Source organism: Eleutherodactylus coqui, chromosome 2 (genome assembly GCF_035609145.1).
Source record: "Eleutherodactylus coqui strain aEleCoq1 chromosome 2, aEleCoq1.hap1, whole genome shotgun sequence".
NCBI classification, from domain to species: Eukaryota; Metazoa; Chordata; class Amphibia; order Anura; family Eleutherodactylidae; genus Eleutherodactylus; species Eleutherodactylus coqui.
Genome location: NC_089838.1, coordinates 321,312,616 through 321,330,476, shown reverse-complemented (window position 1 = coordinate 321,330,476; position 17,861 = coordinate 321,312,616). Strand labels below are relative to the sequence as shown.

General features: G+C 47.1%; 10 non-coding genes across 10 annotated transcripts; all 10 read left to right on the top strand.

Annotated features, from left to right (window-relative positions):
• Nucleotides 1-2,025: 2,025 nt before the first annotated feature.
• On the top strand, nucleotides 2,026-2,100 carry TRNAI-AAU (transfer RNA isoleucine (anticodon AAU)). Its single transcript has one exon. It is a non-coding gene; the product is annotated as a tRNA-Ile (tRNA).
• A 312-nt stretch (nucleotides 2,101-2,412) lies between these two features.
• On the top strand, nucleotides 2,413-2,487 carry TRNAI-AAU (transfer RNA isoleucine (anticodon AAU)). Its single transcript has one exon. It is a non-coding gene; the product is annotated as a tRNA-Ile (tRNA).
• Nucleotides 2,488-3,186: 699 nt separating this feature from the next.
• TRNAI-AAU (transfer RNA isoleucine (anticodon AAU)) lies at nucleotides 3,187-3,261 on the top strand. Its single transcript has one exon. It is a non-coding gene; the product is annotated as a tRNA-Ile (tRNA).
• Nucleotides 3,262-3,573: 312 nt separating this feature from the next.
• TRNAI-AAU (transfer RNA isoleucine (anticodon AAU)) lies at nucleotides 3,574-3,648 on the top strand. The gene has a single exon. It is a non-coding gene; the product is annotated as a tRNA-Ile (tRNA).
• A 700-nt stretch (nucleotides 3,649-4,348) lies between these two features.
• Nucleotides 4,349-4,423, top strand: TRNAI-AAU (transfer RNA isoleucine (anticodon AAU)). The gene has a single exon. It is a non-coding gene; the product is annotated as a tRNA-Ile (tRNA).
• Nucleotides 4,424-8,219: 3,796 nt separating this feature from the next.
• Nucleotides 8,220-8,294, top strand: TRNAI-AAU (transfer RNA isoleucine (anticodon AAU)). The gene has a single exon. It is a non-coding gene; the product is annotated as a tRNA-Ile (tRNA).
• Nucleotides 8,295-8,993: 699 nt separating this feature from the next.
• TRNAI-AAU (transfer RNA isoleucine (anticodon AAU)) lies at nucleotides 8,994-9,068 on the top strand. The gene has a single exon. It is a non-coding gene; the product is annotated as a tRNA-Ile (tRNA).
• A 3,797-nt stretch (nucleotides 9,069-12,865) lies between these two features.
• Nucleotides 12,866-12,940, top strand: TRNAI-AAU (transfer RNA isoleucine (anticodon AAU)). Its single transcript has one exon. It is a non-coding gene; the product is annotated as a tRNA-Ile (tRNA).
• A 2,554-nt stretch (nucleotides 12,941-15,494) lies between these two features.
• Nucleotides 15,495-15,569, top strand: TRNAI-AAU (transfer RNA isoleucine (anticodon AAU)). Its single transcript has one exon. It is a non-coding gene; the product is annotated as a tRNA-Ile (tRNA).
• A 1,474-nt stretch (nucleotides 15,570-17,043) lies between these two features.
• Nucleotides 17,044-17,118, top strand: TRNAI-AAU (transfer RNA isoleucine (anticodon AAU)). Its single transcript has one exon. It is a non-coding gene; the product is annotated as a tRNA-Ile (tRNA).
• The last annotated feature ends 743 nt before the right edge of the window (nucleotides 17,119-17,861 follow it).

Sequence of the window (17,861 nt, the reverse complement as noted above, 5' to 3'; positions counted from 1 at the left end):
AAAGTTTGCAAGCTTTTTTGATGTAGAAAAGGGAGCAGTGATGCATGTGTATGTGGATCAAAGAGGCCAAAAACACAGTCACAAATAATGGCCGGTTAGCTCAGTTGGGTTAGAGCATGGTGCTAATAACGCCAAGGTTGCGGGTTCGATCCCCTTATGGGCCAGCTTACGTAGTGTCTGAAGAGCCAACAAGCTTTTCTTTGGAAAAGTTAGCAGCCTTTTTTCTTTTGAAAAGTGGAGCAATGAGGCATGTGGCTCAAAGAGGCAAAATGTGCCATTCTGCCTCATGGCGCATTAGCTCAGTTGGGTTAGAATGTGGTGCTAATAGCTCCAAGGCCACTGGCCACGTTCTCCAGTATCCAAAGAGCCGTCAAGTTGTCTTTTGTCAAAGTTTGCAAGCTTTTTTGATGTAGAAAAGGGAGCAGTGATGCATGTGTATGTGGATCAAAGAGGCCAAAAACACAGTGACAAATCATGGCCGGTTAGCTCAGTTGGGTTAGAGCGTGGTGCTAATAACGCCAAGGTCGCGGGTTCGATCCCCGTACGGACCAGCTTACGTAGTGTCTGAAGAGCCGACAAGTTTTTCTTTGGAAAAGTTAGCAGCCTTTTTTCTTTTGAAAAGTGGAGCAATGAGGCATGTGGCTCAAAGAGGCAAAATGTGCCATTCTGCCTCATGGCGCATTAGCTCAGTTGGGTTAGAATGTGGTGCTAATAGCTCCAAGGCCACTGGCCACGTTCTCCAGTGTCAAAAAAAGCGGTCAAGTTGTCTTTTGTCAAAGTTTGCAAGCTTTTTTGATGTAGAAAAGGGAGCAGTGATGCATGTGTATGTTGATCAAAGAGGCCAAAAACGCAGTCACAAATCATGGCCGGTTAGCTCAGTTGGGTTAGAGCATGGTGCTAATAACGCCAAGGTCGCGGGTTCGATCCCCTTACGGGCCAGCTTACTTAGTGTCTAAGTAGCCGACGAGCTCTTCTTTGGAAAAGTTAGCAGCCTTTTTTCTTTTGAAAAGTGGAGCAATGAGGCATGTGGCTCAAAGAGGCAAAATGTGCCATTCTGCCTCATGGCGCATTAGCTCAGTTGGGTTAGAATGTGGTGCTAATAGCTCCAAGGCCACTGGCCACGTTCTCCAGTATCCAAAGAGCCGTCAAGTTGTCTTTTGTCAAAGTTTGCAAGCTTTTTTGATGTAGAAAAGGGAGCAGTGATGCATGTGTATGTGGATCAAAGAGGCCAAAAACACAGTCACAAATAATGGCCGGTTAGCTCAGTTGGGTTAGAGCGTGCTGCTAATAACGCCAAGGTTGCGGGTTCGATCCCCTTACGGGCCAGCTTACGTAGTGTCTGAAGAGCCGACAAGCTTTTCTTTGGAAAAGTTAGCAGCCTTTTTTCTTTTGAAAAGTGGAGCAATGAGGCATGTGGCTCAAAGAGGCAAAATGTGCCATTCTGCCTCATGGCGCATTAGCTCAGTTGGGTTAGAATGTGGTGCTAATAGCTCCAAGGCCACTGGCCACGTTCTCCAGTATCCAAAGAGCCGTCAAGTTGTCTTTTGTCAAAGTTTGCAAGCTTTTTTGATGTAGAAAAGGGAGCAGTGATGCATGTGTATGTGGATCAAAGAGGCCAAAAACACTGTGACAAATCATGGCCGGTTAGCTCAGTTGGGTTAGAGCGTGGTGCTAATAACGCCAAGGTCCCGGGTTCGATCCCCGTACGGACCAGCTTACGTAGTGTCTGAAGAGCCGACAAGCTTTTCTTTGGAAAAGTTAGCAGCCTTTTTTCTTTTGAAAAGTGGAGCAATGAGGCATGTGGCTCAAAGAGGCAAAATGTGCCATTCTGCCTCATGGCGCATTAGCTCAGTTGGGTTAGAATGTGGTGCTAATAGCTCCAAGGCCACTGGCCACGTTCTCCAGTATCCAAAGAGCTGTCAAGTTGTCTTTTGTCAAAGTTTGCAAGCTTTTTTGATGTAGAAAAGGGAGCAGTGATGCATGTGTATGTGGATCAAAGAGGCCAAAAACACAGGCACAAATCATGGCCGGTTAGCTCAGTTGGGTTAGAGCGTGGTGCTAATAACGCCAAGGTCGCGGGTTCGATCCCCGTACGGGCCAGCTTACGTAGTGTCTGAAGAGCCGACAAGCTCTTCTTTGGAAAAGTTAGCAGCCTTTTTTCTTTTGAAAAGTGGAGCAATGAGGCATGTGGCTCAAAGAGGCAAAATGTGCCATTCTGCCTCATGGCGCATTAGCTCAGTTGGGTTAGAATGTGGTGCTAATAGCTCCAAGTTCACTGGCCACGTTCTCCAGTATCCAAAGAGCCGTCAAGTTGTCTTTTATCAAAGTTTGCAAGCTTTTTTGATGTAGAAAAGGGAGCAGTGATGCATGTGTATGTGGATCAAAGAGGCCAAAAACACAGGCGCAAATCATGGCCGGTTAGCTCAGTTGGGTTAGAGCGTGGTGCTAATAACGCCAAGGTCACGGGTTCGATCCCCGTACGGGCCAGCTTACGTAGTGTCTGAAGAGCCGACAAGCTCTTCTTTGGAAAAGTTAGCAGCCTTTTTTCTTTTGAAAAGTGGAGCAATGAGGCATGTGGCTCAAAGAGGCAAAATGTGCCATTCTGCCTCATGGCGCATTAGCTCAGTTGGGTTAGAATGTGGTGCTAATAGCTCCAAGGCCACTGGCCACGTTCTCCAGTATCCAAAGAGCCGTCAAGTTGTCTTTTATCAAAGTTTGCAAGCTTTTTTGATGTAGAAAAGGGAGCAGTGATGCATGTGTATGTGGATCAAAGAGGCCAAAAACACAGGCACAAATCTTGGCCGGTTAGCTCAGTTGGGTTAGAGCGTGGTGCTAATAACGCCAAGGTCGCGGGTTTGATCCCCGTACGGGCCAGCTTACGTAGTGTCTGAAGAGCCGACAAGCTCTTCTTTGGAAAAGTTAGCAGCCTTTTTTCTTTTGAAAAGTGGAGCAATGAGGCATGTGGCTCAAAGAGGCAAAATGTGCCATTCTGCCTCATGGCGCATTAGCTCAGTTGGGTTAGAATGTGGTGCTAATAGCTCCAAGGCCACTGGCCACGTTCTCCAGTATCCAAAGAGCCATCAAGTTGTCTTTTATCAAAGTTTGCAAGCTTTTTTGATGTAGAAAAGGGAGCAGTGATGCATGTGTATGTGGATCAAAGAGGCCAAAAACACAGGCACAAATCTTGGCCGGTTAGCTCAGTTGGGTTAGAGCGTGGTGCTAATAACGCCAAGGTCGCGGGTTCGATCCCCGTACGGGCCAGCTTACGTAGTGTCTGAAGAGCCGACAAGCTCTTCTTTGGAAAAGTTAGCAGCCTTTTTTCTTTTGAAAAGTGGAGCAATGAGGCATGTGGCTCAAAGAGGCAAAATGTGCCATTCTGCCTCATGGCGCATTAGCTCAGTTGGGTTAGAATGTGGTGCTAATAGCTCCAAGGCCACTGGCCACGTTCTCCAGTATCCAAAGAGCCGTCAAGTTGTCTTTTATCAAAGTTTGCAAGCTTTTTTGATGTAGAAAAGGGAGCAGTGATGCATGTGTATGTGGATCAAAGAGGCCAAAAACACAGGCACAAATCATGGCCGGTTAGCTCAGTTGGGTTAGAGCGTGGTGCTAATAACGCCAAGGTCACGGGTTCGATCCCCGTACGGGCCAGCTTACGTAGTGTCTGAAGAGCCGACAAGCTCTTCTTTGGAAAAGTTAGCAGCCTTTTTTCTTTTGAAAAGTGGAGCAATGAGGCATGTGGCTCAAAGAGGCAAAATGTGCCATTCTGCCTCATGGCGTATTAGCTCAGTTGGGTTAGAATGTGGTGCTAATAGCTCCAAGGCCACTGGCCACGTTCTCCAGTATCCAAAGAGCCGTCAAGTTGTCTTTTATCAAAGTTTGCAAGCTTTTTTGATGTAGAAAAGGGAGCAGTGATGCATGTGTATGTTGATCAAAGAGGCCAAAAACACAGTCACAAATCATGGCCGGTTAGCTCAGTTGGGTTAGAGCGTGGTGCTAATAACGCCAAGGTCGCGGGTTCGATCCCCGTACGGACCAGCTTACGTAGTGTCTGAAGAGCCGACAAGCTCTTCTTTGGAAAAGTTAGCAGCCTTTTTTCTTTTGAAAAGTGGAGCAATGAGGCATGTGGCTCAAAGAGGCAAAATGTGCCATTCTGCCTCATGGCGCATTAGCTCAGTTGGGTTAGAATGTGGTGCTAATAGCTCCAAGGCCACTGGCCACGTTCTCCAGTGTCAAAAAAAGCGGTCAAGTTGTCTTTTGTCAAAGTTTGCAAGCTTTTTTGATGTAGAAAAGGGAGCAGTGATGCATGTGTATGTTGATCAAAGAGGCCAAAAACGCAGTCACAAATCATGGCCGGTTAGCTCAGTTGGGTTAGAGCGTGGTGCTAATAACGCCAAGGTCGCGGGTTCGATCCCCGTACGGGCCAGCTTACGTAGTGTCTGAAGAGCCGACAAGCTCTTCTTTGGAAAAGTTAGCAGTCTTTTTTCTTTTGAAAAGTGGAGCAATGAGGCATGTGGCTCAAAGAGGCAAAATGTGCCATTCTGCCTCATGGCGCATTAGCTCAGTTGGGTTAGAATGTGGTGCTAATAGCTCCAAGGCCACTGGCCACGTTCTCCAGTATCCAAAGAGCCGTCAAGTTGTCTTTTATCAAAGTTTGCAAGCTTTTTTGATGTAGAAAAGGGAGCAGTGATGCATGTGTATGTGGATCAAAGAGGCCAAAAACACAGGCACCAAACATGGCCAGTTAGCTCAGTTGGGTTAGAGCGTGGTGCTAATAACGTCAAGGTCGCGGGTTTGATCCCCGTACGGGCCAGCTTACGTAGTGTCTGAAGAGCCGACAAGCTCTTCTTTGGAAAAGTTAGCAGCCTTTTTTCTTTTGAAAAGTGGAGCAATGAGGCATGTGGCTCAAAGAGGCAAAATGTGCCATTCTGCCTCATGGCGCATTAGCTCAGTTGGGTTAGAATGTGGTGCTAATAGCTCCAAGGCCACTGGCCACGTTCTCCAGTATCCAAAGAGCCGTCAAGTTGTCTTTTATCAAAGTTTGCAAGCTTTTTTGATGTAGAAAAGGGAGCAGTGATGCATGTGTATGTGGATCAAAGAGGCCAAAAACACAGTCACAAATAATGGCCGGTTAGCTCAGTTGGGTTAGAGCGTGCTGCTAATAACGCCAAGGTTGCGGGTTCGATCCCCTTACGGGCCAGCTTACGTAGTGTCTGAAGAGCCGACAAGCTTTTCTTTGGAAAAGTTAGCAGCCTTTTTTCTTTTGAAAAGTGGAGCAATGAGGCATGTGGCTCAAAGAGGCAAAATGTGCCATTCTGCCTCATGGCGCATTAGCTCAGTTGGGTTAGAATGTGGTGCTAATAGCTCCAAGGCCACTGGCCACGTTCTCCAGTATCCAAAGAGCCGTCAAGTTGTCTTTTGTCAAAGTTTGCAAGCTTTTTTGATGTAGAAAAGGGAGCAGTGATGCATGTGTATGTGGATCAAAGAGGCCAAAAACACAGTGACAAATCATGGCCGGTTAGCTCAGTTGGGTTAGAGCGTGGTGCTAATAACGCCAAGGTCGCGGGTTCGATCCCCGTACGGACCAGCTTACGTAGTGTCTGAAGAGCCGACAAGCTTTTCTTTGGAAAAGTTAGCAGCCTTTTTTCTTTTGAAAAGTGGAGCAATGAGGCATGTGGCTCAAAGAGGCAAAATGTGCCATTCTGCCTCATGGCGCATTAGCTCAGTTGGGTTAGAATGTGGTGCTAATAGCTCCAAGGCCACTGGCCACGTTCTCCAGTATCCAAAGAGCCGTCAAGTTGTCTTTTGTCAAAGTTTGCAAGCTTTTTTGATGTAGAAAAGGGAGCAGTGATGCATGTGTATGTTGATCAAAGAGGCCAAAAACACAGTCACAAATCATGGCCGGTTAGCTCAGTTGGGTTAGAGCATGGTGCTAATAATGCCAAGGTCGCGGGTTCGATCCCCATACGGGCCAGCTTATGTAGTGTCTGCAGAGCCGACAAGCTCTTCTTTGGAAAAGTTAGCAGCCTTTTTTCTTTTGAAAAGTGGAGCAATGAGGCATGTGGCTCAAAGAGGCAAAATGTGCCATTCTGCCTCATGGCGCATTAGCTCAGTTGGGTTAGAATGTGGTGCTAATAGCTCCAAGGCCACTGGCCACGTTCTCCAGTATCCAAAGAGCCGTCAAGTTGTCTTTTGTCAAAGTTTGCAAGCTTTTTTGATGTAGAAAAGGGAGCAGTGATGCATGTGTATGTGGATCAAAGAGGCCAAAAACACAGTCACAAATAATGGCCGGTTAGCTCAGTTGGGTTAGAGCGTGGTGCTAATAACGCCAAGGTTGCGGGTTCGATCCCCTTATGGGCCAGCTTACGTAGTGTCTGAAGAGCCAACAAGCTTTTCTTTGGAAAAGTTAGCAGCCTTTTTTCTTTTGAAAAGTGGAGCAATGAGGCATGTGGCTCAAAGAGGCAAAATGTGCCATTCTGCCTCATGGCGCATTAGCTCAGTTGGGTTAGAATGTGGTGCTAATAGCTCCAAGGCCACTGGCCACGTTCTCCAGTATCCAAAGAGCCGTCAAGTTGTCTTTTGTCAAAGTTTGCAAGCTTTTTTGATGTAGAAAAGGGAGCAGTGATGCATGTGTATGTGGATCAAAGAGGCCAAAAACACAGTGACAAATCATGGCCGGTTAGCTCAGTTGGGTTAGAGCGTGGTGCTAATAACGCCAAGGTCGCGGGTTCGATCCCCGTACGGACCAGCTTACGTAGTGTCTGAAGAGCCGACAAGTTTTTCTTTGGAAAAGTTAGCAGCCTTTTTTCTTTTGAAAAGTGGAGCAATGAGGCATGTGGCTCAAAGAGGCAAAATGTGCCATTCTGCCTCATGGCGCATTAGCTCAGTTGGGTTAGAATGTGGTGCTAATAGCTCCAAGGCCACTGGCCACGTTCTCCAGTGTCAAAAAAAGCGGTCAAGTTGTCTTTTGTCAAAGTTTGCAAGCTTTTTTGATGTAGAAAAGGGAGCAGTGATGCATGTGTATGTTGATCAAAGAGGCCAAAAACGCAGTCACAAATCATGGCCGGTTAGCTCAGTTGGGTTAGAGCATGGTGCTAATAACGCCAAGGTCGCGGGTTCGATCCCCTTACGGGCCAGCTTACTTAGTGTCTAAGGAGCCGACGAGCTCTTCTTTGGAAAAGTTAGCAGCCTTTTTTCTTTTGAAAAGTGGAGCAATGAGGCATGTAGCTCAAAGAGGCAAAATGTGCCATTCTGCCTCATGGCGCATTAGCTCAGTTGGGTTAGAATGTGGTGCTAATAGCTCCAAGGCCACTGGCCACGTTCTCCAGTATCCAAAGAGCCGTCAAGTTGTCTTTTGTCAAAGTTTGCAAGCTTTTTTGATGTAGAAAAGGGAGCAGTGATGCATGTGTATGTGGATCAAAGAGGCCAAAAACACAGTCACAAATAATGGCCGGTTAGCTCAGTTGGGTTAGAGCGTGCTGCTAATAACGCCAAGGTTGCGGGTTCGATCCCCTTACGGGCCAGCTTATGTAGTGTCTGAAGAGCCGACAAGCTTTTCTTTGGAAAAGTTAGCAGCCTTTTTTCTTTTGAAAAGTGGAGCAATGAGGCATGTGGCTCAAAGAGGCAAAATGTGCCATTCTGCCTCATGGCGCATTAGCTCAGTTGGGTTAGAATGTGGTGCTAATAGCTCCAAGGCCACTGGCCACGTTCTCCAGTATCCAAAGAGCCGTCAAGTTGTCTTTTGTCAAAGTTTGCAAGCTTTTTTGATGTAGAAAAGGGAGCAGTGATGCATGTGTATGTGGATCAAAGAGGCCAAAAACACTGTGACAAATCATGGCCGGTTAGCTCAGTTGGGTTAGAGCGTGGTGCTAATAACGCCAAGGTCGCGGGTTCGATCCCCGTACGGACCAGCTTACGTAGTGTCTGAAGAGCCGACAAGCTTTTCTTTGGAAAAGTTAGCAGCCTTTTTTCTTTTGAAAAGTGGAGCAATGAGGCATGTGGCTCAAAGAGGCAAAATGTGCCATTCTGCCTCATGGCGCATTAGCTCAGTTGGGTTAGAATGTGGTGCTAATAGCTCCAAGGCCACTGGCCACGTTCTCCAGTATCCAAAGAGCTGTCAAGTTGTCTTTTGTCAAAGTTTGCAAGCTTTTTTGATGTAGAAAAGGGAGCAGTGATGCATGTGTATGTGGATCAAAGAGGCCAAAAACAGAGGCACAAATCATGGCCGGTTAGCTCAGTTGGGTTAGAGCGTGGTGCTAATAACGCCAAGGTCGCGGGTTCGATCCCCGTACGGGCCAGCTTACGTAGTGTCTGAAGAGCCGACAAGCTCTTCTTTGGAAAAGTTAGCAGCCTTTTTTCTTTTGAAAAGTGGAGCAATGAGGCATGTGGCTCAAAGAGGCAAAATGTGCCATTCTGCCTCATGGCGCATTAGCTCAGTTGGGTTAGAATGTGGTGCTAATAGCTCCAAGGCCACTGGCCACGTTCTCCAGTATCCAAAGAGCCGTCAAGTTGTCTTTTATCAAAGTTTGCAAGCTTTTTTGATGTAGAAAAGGGAGCAGTGATGCATGTGTATGTTGATCAAAGAGGCCAAAAACACAGTCACAAATCATGGCCGGTTAGCTCAGTTGGGTTAGAGCGTGGTGCTAATAACGCCAAGGTCGCGGGTTCGATCCCCGTACGGACCAGCTTACGTAGTGTCTGAAGAGCCGACAAGCTTTTCTTTGGAAAAGTTAGCAGCCTTTTTTCTTTTGAAAAGTGGAGCAATGAGGCATGTGGCTCAAAGAGGCAAAATGTGCCATTCTGCCTCATGGCGCATTAGCTCAGTTGGGTTAGAATGTGGTGCTAATAGCTCCAAGGCCACTGGCCACGTTCTCCAGTATCCAAAGAGCTGTCAAGTTGTCTTTTGTCAAAGTTTGCAAGCTTTTTTGATGTAGAAAAGGGAGCAGTGATGCATGTGTATGTGGATCAAAGAGGCCAAAAACACAGGCACAAATCATGGCCGGTTAGCTCAGTTGGGTTAGAGCGTGGTGCTAATAACGCCAAGGTCGCGGGTTCGATCCCCGTACGGGCCAGCTTACGTAGTGTCTGAAGAGCCGACAAGCTCTTCTTTGGAAAAGTTAGCAGCCTTTTTTCTTTTGAAAAGTGGAGCAATGAGGCATGTGGCTCAAAGAGGCAAAATGTGCCATTCTGCCTCATGGCGCATTAGCTCAGTTGGGTTAGAATGTGGTGCTAATAGCTCCAAGGCCACTGGCCACGTTCTCCAGTGTCAAAAAAAGCGGTCAAGTTGTCTTTTGTCAAAGTTTGCAAGCTTTTTTGATGTAGAAAAGGGAGCAGTGATGCATGTGTATGTTGATCAAAGAGGCCAAAAACGCAGTCACAAATCATGGCCGGTTAGCTCAGTTGGGTTAGAGCATGGTGCTAATAACGCCAAGGTCGCGGGTTCGATCCCCTTACGGGCCAGCTTACTTAGTGTCTAAGGAGCCGACGAGCTCTTCTTTGGAAAAGTTAGCAGCCTTTTTTCTTTTGAAAAGTGGAGCAATGAGGCATGTGGCTCAAAGAGGCAAAATGTGCCATTCTGCCTCATGGCGCATTAGCTCAGTTGGGTTAGAATGTGGTGCTAATAGCTCCAAGGCCACTGGCCACGTTCTCCAGTATCCAAAGAGCCGTCAAGTTGTCTTTTGTCAAAGTTTGCAAGCTTTTTTGATGTAGAAAAGGGAGCAGTGATGCATGTGTATGTGGATCAAAGAGGCCAAAAACACAGTCACAAATAATGGCCGGTTAGCTCAGTTGGGTTAGAGCGTGCTGCTAATAACGCCAAGGTTGCGGGTTCGATCCCCTTACGGGCCAGCTTACGTAGTGTCTGAAGAGCCGACAAGCTTTTCTTTGGAAAAGTTAGCAGCCTTTTTTCTTTTGAAAAGTGGAGCAATGAGGCATGTGGCTCAAAGAGGCAAAATGTGCCATTCTGCCTCATGGCGCATTAGCTCAGTTGGGTTAGAATGTGGTGCTAATAGCTCCAAGGCCACTGGCCACGTTCTCCAGTATCCAAAGAGCCGTCAAGTTGTCTTTTGTCAAAGTTTGCAAGCTTTTTTGATGTAGAAAAGGGAGCAGTGATGCATGTGTATGTGGATCAAAGAGGCCAAAAACACAGGCACAAATCATGGCCGGTTAGCTCAGTTGGGTTAGAGCGTGGTGCTAATAACGCCAAGATCGCGGGTTCGATCCCCGTACGGACCAGCTTACGTAGTGTCTGAAGAGCCGACAAGCTCTTCTTTGGAAAAGTTAGCAGCCTTTTTTCTTTTGAAAAGTGGAGCAATGAGGCATGTGGCTCAAAGAGGCAAAATGTGCCATTCTGCCTCATGGCGCATTAGCTCAGTTGGGTTAGAATGTGGTGCTAATAGCTCCAAGGCCACTGGCCACGTTCTCCAGTGTCAAAAAAAGCGGTCAAGTTGTCTTTTGTCAAAGTTTGCAAGCTTTTTTGATGTAGAAAAGGGAGCAGTGATGCATGTGTATGTTGATCAAAGAGGCCAAAAACGCAGTCACAAATCATGGCCGGTTAGCTCAGTTGGGTTAGAGCATGGTGCTAATAACGCCAAGGTCGCGGGTTCGATCCCCTTACGGGCCAGCTTACTTAGTGTCTAAGGAGCCGACGAGCTCTTCTTTGGAAAAGTTAGCAGCCTTTTTTCTTTTGAAAAGTGGAGCAATGAGGCATGTGGCTCAAAGAGGCAAAATGTGCCATTCTGCCTCATGGCGCATTAGCTCAGTTGGGTTAGAATGTGGTGCTAATAGCTCCAAGGCCACTGGCCACGTTCTCCAGTATCCAAAGAGCCGTCAAGTTGTCTTTTGTCAAAGTTTGCAAGCTTTTTTGATGTAGAAAAGGGAGCAGTGATGCATGTGTATGTGGATCAAAGAGGCCAAAAACACAGTCACAAATAATGGCCGGTTAGCTCAGTTGGGTTAGAGCGTGCTGCTAATAACGCCAAGGTTGCGGGTTCGATCCCCTTACGGGCCAGCTTACGTAGTGTCTGAAGAGCCGACAAGCTTTTCTTTGGAAAAGTTAGCAGCCTTTTTTCTTTTGAAAAGTGGAGCAATGAGGCATGTGGCTCAAAGAGGCAAAATGTGCCATTCTGCCTCATGGCGCATTAGCTCAGTTGGGTTAGAATGTGGTGCTAATAGCTCCAAGGCCACTGGCCACGTTCTCCAGTATCCAAAGAGCCGTCAAGTTGTCTTTTGTCAAAGTTTGCAAGCTTTTTTGATGTAGAAAAGGGAGCAGTGATGCATGTGTATGTGGATCAAAGAGGCCAAAAACACAGTGACAAATCATGGCCGGTTAGCTCAGTTGGGTTAGAGCGTGGTGCTAATAACGCCAAGGTCGCGGGTTCGATCCCCGTACGGACCAGCTTACGTAGTGTCTGAAGAGCCGACAAGCTTTTCTTTGGAAAAGTTAGCAGCCTTTTTTCTTTTGAAAAGTGGAGCAATGAGGCATGTGGCTCAAAGAGGCAAAATGTGCCATTCTGCCTCATGGCGCATTAGCTCAGTTGGGTTAGAATGTGGTGCTAATAGCTCCAAGGCCACTGGCCACGTTCTCCAGTATCCAAAGAGCTGTCAAGTTGTCTTTTGTCAAAGTTTGCAAGCTTTTTTGATGTAGAAAAGGGAGCAGTGATGCATGTGTATGTGGATCAAAGAGGCCAAAAACACAGTGACAAATCATGGCCGGTTAGCTCAGTTGGGTTAGAGCGTGGTGCTAATAACGCCAAGGTCGCGGGTTCGATCCCCGTACGGACCAGCTTACGTAGTGTCTGAAGAGCCGACAAGCTCTTCTTTGGAAAAGTTAGCAGCCTTTTTTCTTTTGAAAAGTGGAGCAATGAGGCATGTGGCTCAAAGAGGCAAAATGTGCCATTCTGCCTCATGGCGCATTAGCTCAGTTGGGTTAGAATGTGGTGCTAATAGCTCCAAGGCCACTGGCCACGTTCTCCAGTATCCAAAGAGCCGTCAAGTTGTCTTTTGTCAAAGTTTGCAAGCTTTTTTGATGTAGAAAAGGGAGCAGTGATGCATGTGTATGTTGATCAAAGAGGCCAAAAACACAGTCACAAATCATGGCCGGTTAGCTCAGTTGGGTTAGAGCATGGTGCTAATAATGCCAAGGTCGCGGGTTCGATCCCCATACGGGCCAGCTTACGTAGTGTCTGCAGAGCCGACAAGCTCTTCTTTGGAAAAGTTAGCAGCCTTTTTTCTTTTGAAAAGTGGAGCAATGAGGCATGTGGCTCAAAGAGGCAAAATGTGCCATTCTGCCTCATGGCGCATTAGCTCAGTTGGGTTAGAATGTGGTGCTAATAGCTCCAAGGCCACTGGCCACGTTCTCCAGTATCCAAAGAGCCGTCAAGTTGTCTTTTGTCAAAGTTTGCAAGCTTTTTTGATGTAGAAAAGGGAGCAGTGATGCATGTGTATGTGGATCAAAGAGGCCAAAAACACAGTCACAAATAATGGCCGGTTAGCTCAGTTGGGTTAGAGCGTGGTGCTAATAACGCCAAGGTTGCGGGTTCGATCCCCTTACGGGCCAGCTTACGTAGTGTCTGAAGAGCCAACAAGCTTTTCTTTGGAAAAGTTAGCAGCCTTTTTTCTTTTGAAAAGTGGAGCAATGAGGCATGTGGCTCAAAGAGGCAAAATGTGCCATTCTGCCTCATGGCGCATTAGCTCAGTTGGGTTAGAATGTGGTGCTAATAGCTCCAAGGCCACTGGCCACGTTCTCCAGTATCCAAAGAGCCGTCAAGTTGTCTTTTGTCAAAGTTTGCAAGCTTTTTTGATGTAGAAAAGGGAGCAGTGATGCATGTGTATGTGGATCAAAGAGGCCAAAAACACAGTGACAAATCATGGCCGGTTAGCTCAGTTGGGTTAGAGCGTGGTGCTAATAACGCCAAGGTCGCGGGTTCGATCCCCGTACGGGCCAGCTTACGTAGTGTCTGAAGAGCTGACAAGCCATTCTGCCTCATGGCGCATTAGCTCAGTTGGGTTAGAATGTGGTGCTAATAGCTCCAAGGCCACTGGCCACGTTCTCCAGTATCCAAAGAGCCGTCAAGTTGTCTTTTGTCAAAGTTTGCAAGCTTTTTTGATGTAGAAAAGGGAGCAGTGATGCATGTGTATGTGGATCAAAGAGGCCAAAAACACAGTCACAAATAATGGCCGGTTAGCTCAGTTGGGTTAGAGCGTGGTGCTAATAACGCCAAGGTTGCGGGTTCGATCCCCGTACGGGCCAGCTTACGTAGTGTCTGAAGAGCTGACAAGCTTTTCTTTGGAAAAGTTAGCAGCCTTTTTTCTTTTGAAAAGTGGAGCAATGAGGCATGTGGCTCAAAGAGGCAAAATGTGCCATTCTGCCTCATGGCGCATTAGCTCAGTTGGGTTAGAATGTGGTGCTAATAGCTCCAAGGCCACTGGCCACGTTCTCCAGTATCCAAAGAGCCGTCAAGTTGTCTTTTGTCAAAGTTTGCAAGCTTTTTTGATGTAGAAAAGGGAGCAGTGATGCATGTGTATGTGGATCAAAGAGGCCAAAAACACAGTCACAAATAATGGCCGGTTAGCTCAGTTGGGTTAGAGCGTGGTGCTAATAACGCCAAGGTTGCGGGTTCGATCCCCTTACGGGCCAGCTTACGTAGTGTCTGAAGAGCCGACAAGCTTTTCTTTGGAAAAGTTAGCAGCCTTTTTTCTTTTGAAAAGTGGAGCAATGAGGCATGTGGCTCAAAGAGGCAAAATGTGCCATTCTGCCTCATGGCGCATTAGCTCAGTTGGGTTAGAATGTGGTGCTAATAGCTCCAAGGCCACTGGCCACGTTCTCCAGTATCCAAAGAGCCGTCAAGTTGTCTTTTGTCAAAGTTTGCAAGCTTTTTTGATGTAGAAAAGGGAGCAGTGATGCATGTGTATGTGGATCAAAGAGGCCAAAAACACAGTGACAAATCATGGCCGGTTAGCTCAGTTGGGTTAGAGCGTGGTGCTAATAACGCCAAGGTCGCGGGTTCGATCCCCGTACGGACCAGCTTACGTAGTGTCTGAAGAGCCGACAAGCTCTTCTTTGGAAAAGTTAGCAGCCTTTTTTCTTTTGAAAAGTGGAGCAATGAGGCATGTGGCTCAAAGAGGCAAAATGTGCCATTCTGCCTCATGGCGCATTAGCTCAGTTGGGTTAGAATGTGGTGCTAATAGCTCCAAGGCCACTGGCCACGTTCTCCAGTGTCAAAAAAAGCGGTCAAGTTGTCTTTTGTCAAAGTTTGCAAGCTTTTTTGATGTAGAAAAGGGAGCAGTGATGCATGTGTATGTTGATCAAAGAGGCCAAAAACGCAGTCACAAATCATGGCCGGTTAGCTCAGTTGGGTTAGAGCATGGTGCTAATAACGCCAAGGTCGCGGGTTCGATCCCCTTACGGGCCAGCTTACGTAGTGCCTAAGGAGCCGACGAGCTCTTCTTTGGAAAAGTTAGCAGCCTTTTTTCTTTTGAAAAGTGGAGCAATGAGGCATGTGGCTCAAAGAGGCAAAATGTGCCATTCTGCCTCATGGCGCATTAGCTCAGTTGGGTTAGAATGTGGTGCTAATAGCTCCAAGGCCACTGGCCACGTTCTCCAGTATCCAAAGAGCCGTCAAGTTGTCTTTTGTCAAAGTTTGCAAGCTTTTTTGATGTAGAAAAGGGAGCAGTGATGCATGTGTATGTGGATCAAAGAGGCCAAAAACACAGTCACAAATAATGGCCGGTTAGCTCAGTTGGGTTAGAGCGTGGTGCTAATAACGCCAAGGTTGCGGGTTTGAACCCCGTACGGGTCAGCTTACGTAGTGTCTGAAGAGCTGACAAGCTTTTCTTTGGAAAAGTTAGCAGCCTTTTTTCTTTTGAAAAGTGGAGCAATGAGGCATGTGGCTCAAAGAGGCAAAATGTGCCATTCTGCCTCATGGCGCATTAGCTCAGTTGGGTTAGAATGTGGTGCTAATAGCTCCAAGGCCACTGGCCACGTTCTCCAGTATCCAAAGAGCCGTCAAGTTGTCTTTTGTCAAAGTTTGCAAGCTTTTTTGATGTAGAAAAGGGAGCAGTGATGCATGTGTATGTGGATCAAAGAGGCCAAAAACACAGTGACAAGTCATGGACGGTTAGCTCAGTTGGGTTAGAGCGTGGTGCTAATAACGCCAAGGTCGCAGGTTCGATCCCCGTACGGACCAGCTTACGTAATGTCTGAAGAGCCGACAAGCTCTTCTTTGGAAAAGTTAGCAGCCTTTTTTCTTTTGAAAAGTGGAGCAATGAGGCATGTGGCTCAAAGAGGCAAAATGTGCCATTCTGCCTCATGGCGCATTAGCTCAGTTGGGTTAGAATGTGGTGCTAATAGCTCCAAGGTCACTGGCCACGTTCTCCAGTATCCAAAGAGCCGTCAAGTTGTCTTTTATCAAAGTTTGCAAGCTTTTTTGATGTAGAAAAGGGAGCAGTGATGCATGTTTATGTGGATCAAAGAGGCCAAAAACACAGGCGCAAATCATGGCCGGTTAGCTCAGTTGGGTTAGAGCGTGGTGCTAATAACGCCAAGGTCACGGGTTCGATCCCCGTACGGGCCAGCTTACGTAGTGTCTGAAGAGCCGACAAGCTCTTCTTTGGAAAAGTTAGCAGCCTTTTTTCTTTTGAAAAGTGGAGCAATGAGGCATGTGGCTCAAAGAGGCAAAATGTGCCATTCTGCCTCATGGCGCATTAGCTCAGTTGGGTTAGAATGTGGTGCTAATAGCTCCAAGGCCACTGGCCACGTTCTCCAGTATCCAAAGAGCCGTCAAGTTGTCTTTTGTCAAAGTTTGCAAGCTTTTTTGATGTAGAAAAGGGAGCAGTGATGCATGTGTATGTGGATCAAAGAGGCCAAAAACACAGTGACAAATCATGGCCGGTTAGCTCAGTTGGGTTAGAGCGTGGTGCTAATAACGCCAAGGTCGCGGGTTCGATCCCCGTACGGACCAGCTTACGTAGTGTCTGAAGAGCCGACAAGCTCTTCTTTGGAAAAGTTAGCAGCCTTTTTTCTTTTGAAAAGTGGAGCAATGAGGCATGTGGCTCAAAGAGGCAAAATGTGCCATTCTGCCTCATGGCGCATTAGCTCAGTTGGGTTAGAATGTGGTGCTAATAGCTCCAAGGCCACTGGCCACGTTCTCCAGTATCCAAAGAGCTGTCAAGTTGTCTTTTGTCAAAGTTTGCAAGCTTTTTTGATGTAGAAAAGGGAGCAGTGATGCATGTGTATGTGGATCAAAGAGGCCAAAAACACAGGCACAAATCATGGCCGGTTAGCTCAGTTGGGTTAGGGCGTGGTGCTAATAACGCCGAGGTCACGGGTTCGATCCCCTTACGGGCCAGCTTACGTAGTGTCTGAAGAGCCGACAAGCTCTTCTTTGGAAAAGTTAGCAGCCTTTTTTCTTTTGAAAAGTGGAGCAATGAGGCATGTGGCTCAAAGAGGCAAAATGTGCCATTCTGCCTCATGGCGTATTAGCTCAGTTGGGTTAGAATGTGGTGCTAATAGCTCCAAGGCCACTGGCCACGTTCTCCAGTATCCAAAGAGCCGTCAAGTTGTCTTTTATCAAAGTTTGCAAGCTTTTTTGATGTAGAAAAGGGAGCAGTGATGCATGTGTATGTTGATCAAAGAGGCCAAAAACACAGTCACAAATCATGGCCGGTTAGCTCAGTTGGGTTAGAGCGTGGTGCTAATAACGCCAAGGTCGCGGGTTAGATCCCCGTACGGACCAGCTTACGTAGTGTCTGAAGAGCCGACAAGCTCTTCTTTGGAAAAGTTAGCAGCCTTTTTTCTTTTGAAAAGTGGAGCAATGAGGCATGTGGCTCAAAGAGGCAAAATGTGCCATTCTGCCTCATGGCGCATTAGCTCAGTTGGGTTAGAATGTGGTGCTAATAGCTCCAAGGCCACTGGCGACGTTCTCCAGTGTCAAAAAAAGCGGTCAAGTTGTCTTTTGTCAAAGTTTGCAAGCTTTTTTGATGTAGAAAAGGGAGCAGTGATGCATGTGTATGTTGATCAAAGAGGCCAAAAACGCAGTCACAAATCATGGCCGGTTAGCTCAGTTGGGTTAGAGCGTGGTGCTAATAACGCCAAGGTCGCGGGTTCGATCCCCGTACGGGCCAGCTTACGTAGTGTCTGAAGAGCCGACAAGCTCTTCTTTGGAAAAGTTAGCAGCCTTTTTTCTTTTGAAAAGTGGAGCAATGAGGCATGTGGCTCAAAGAGGCAAAATGTGCCATTCTGCCTCATGGCGCATTAGCTCAGTTGGGTTAGAATGTGGTGCTAATAGCTCCAAGGCCACTGGCCACGTTCTCCAGTATCCAAAGAGCCGTCAAGTTGTCTTTTATCAAAGTTTGCAAGCTTTTTTGATGTAGAAAAGGGAGCAGTGATGCATGTGTATGTGGATCAAAGAGGCCAAAAACACAGGCACCAAACATGGCCAGTTAGCTCAGTTGGGTTAGAGCGTGGTGCTAATAACGTCAAGGTCGCGGGTTTGATCCCCGTACGGGCCAGCTTACGTAGTGTCTGAAGAGCCGACAAGCTCTTCTTTGGAAAAGTTAGCAGCCTTTTTTCTTTTGAAAAGTGGAGCAATGAGGCATGTGGCTCAAAGAGGCAAAATGTGCCATTCTGCCTCATGGCGCATTAGCTCAGTTGGGTTAGAATGTGGTGCTAATAGCTCCAAGGCCACTGGCCACGTTCTCCAGTATCCAAAGAGCCGTCAAGTTGTCTTTTATCAAAGTTTGCAAGCTTTTTTGATGTAGAAAAGGGAGCAGTGATGCATGTGTATGTGGATCAAAGAGGCCAAAAACACAGTCACAAATAATGGCCGGTTAGCTCAGTTGGGTTAGAGCGTGCTGCTAATAACGCC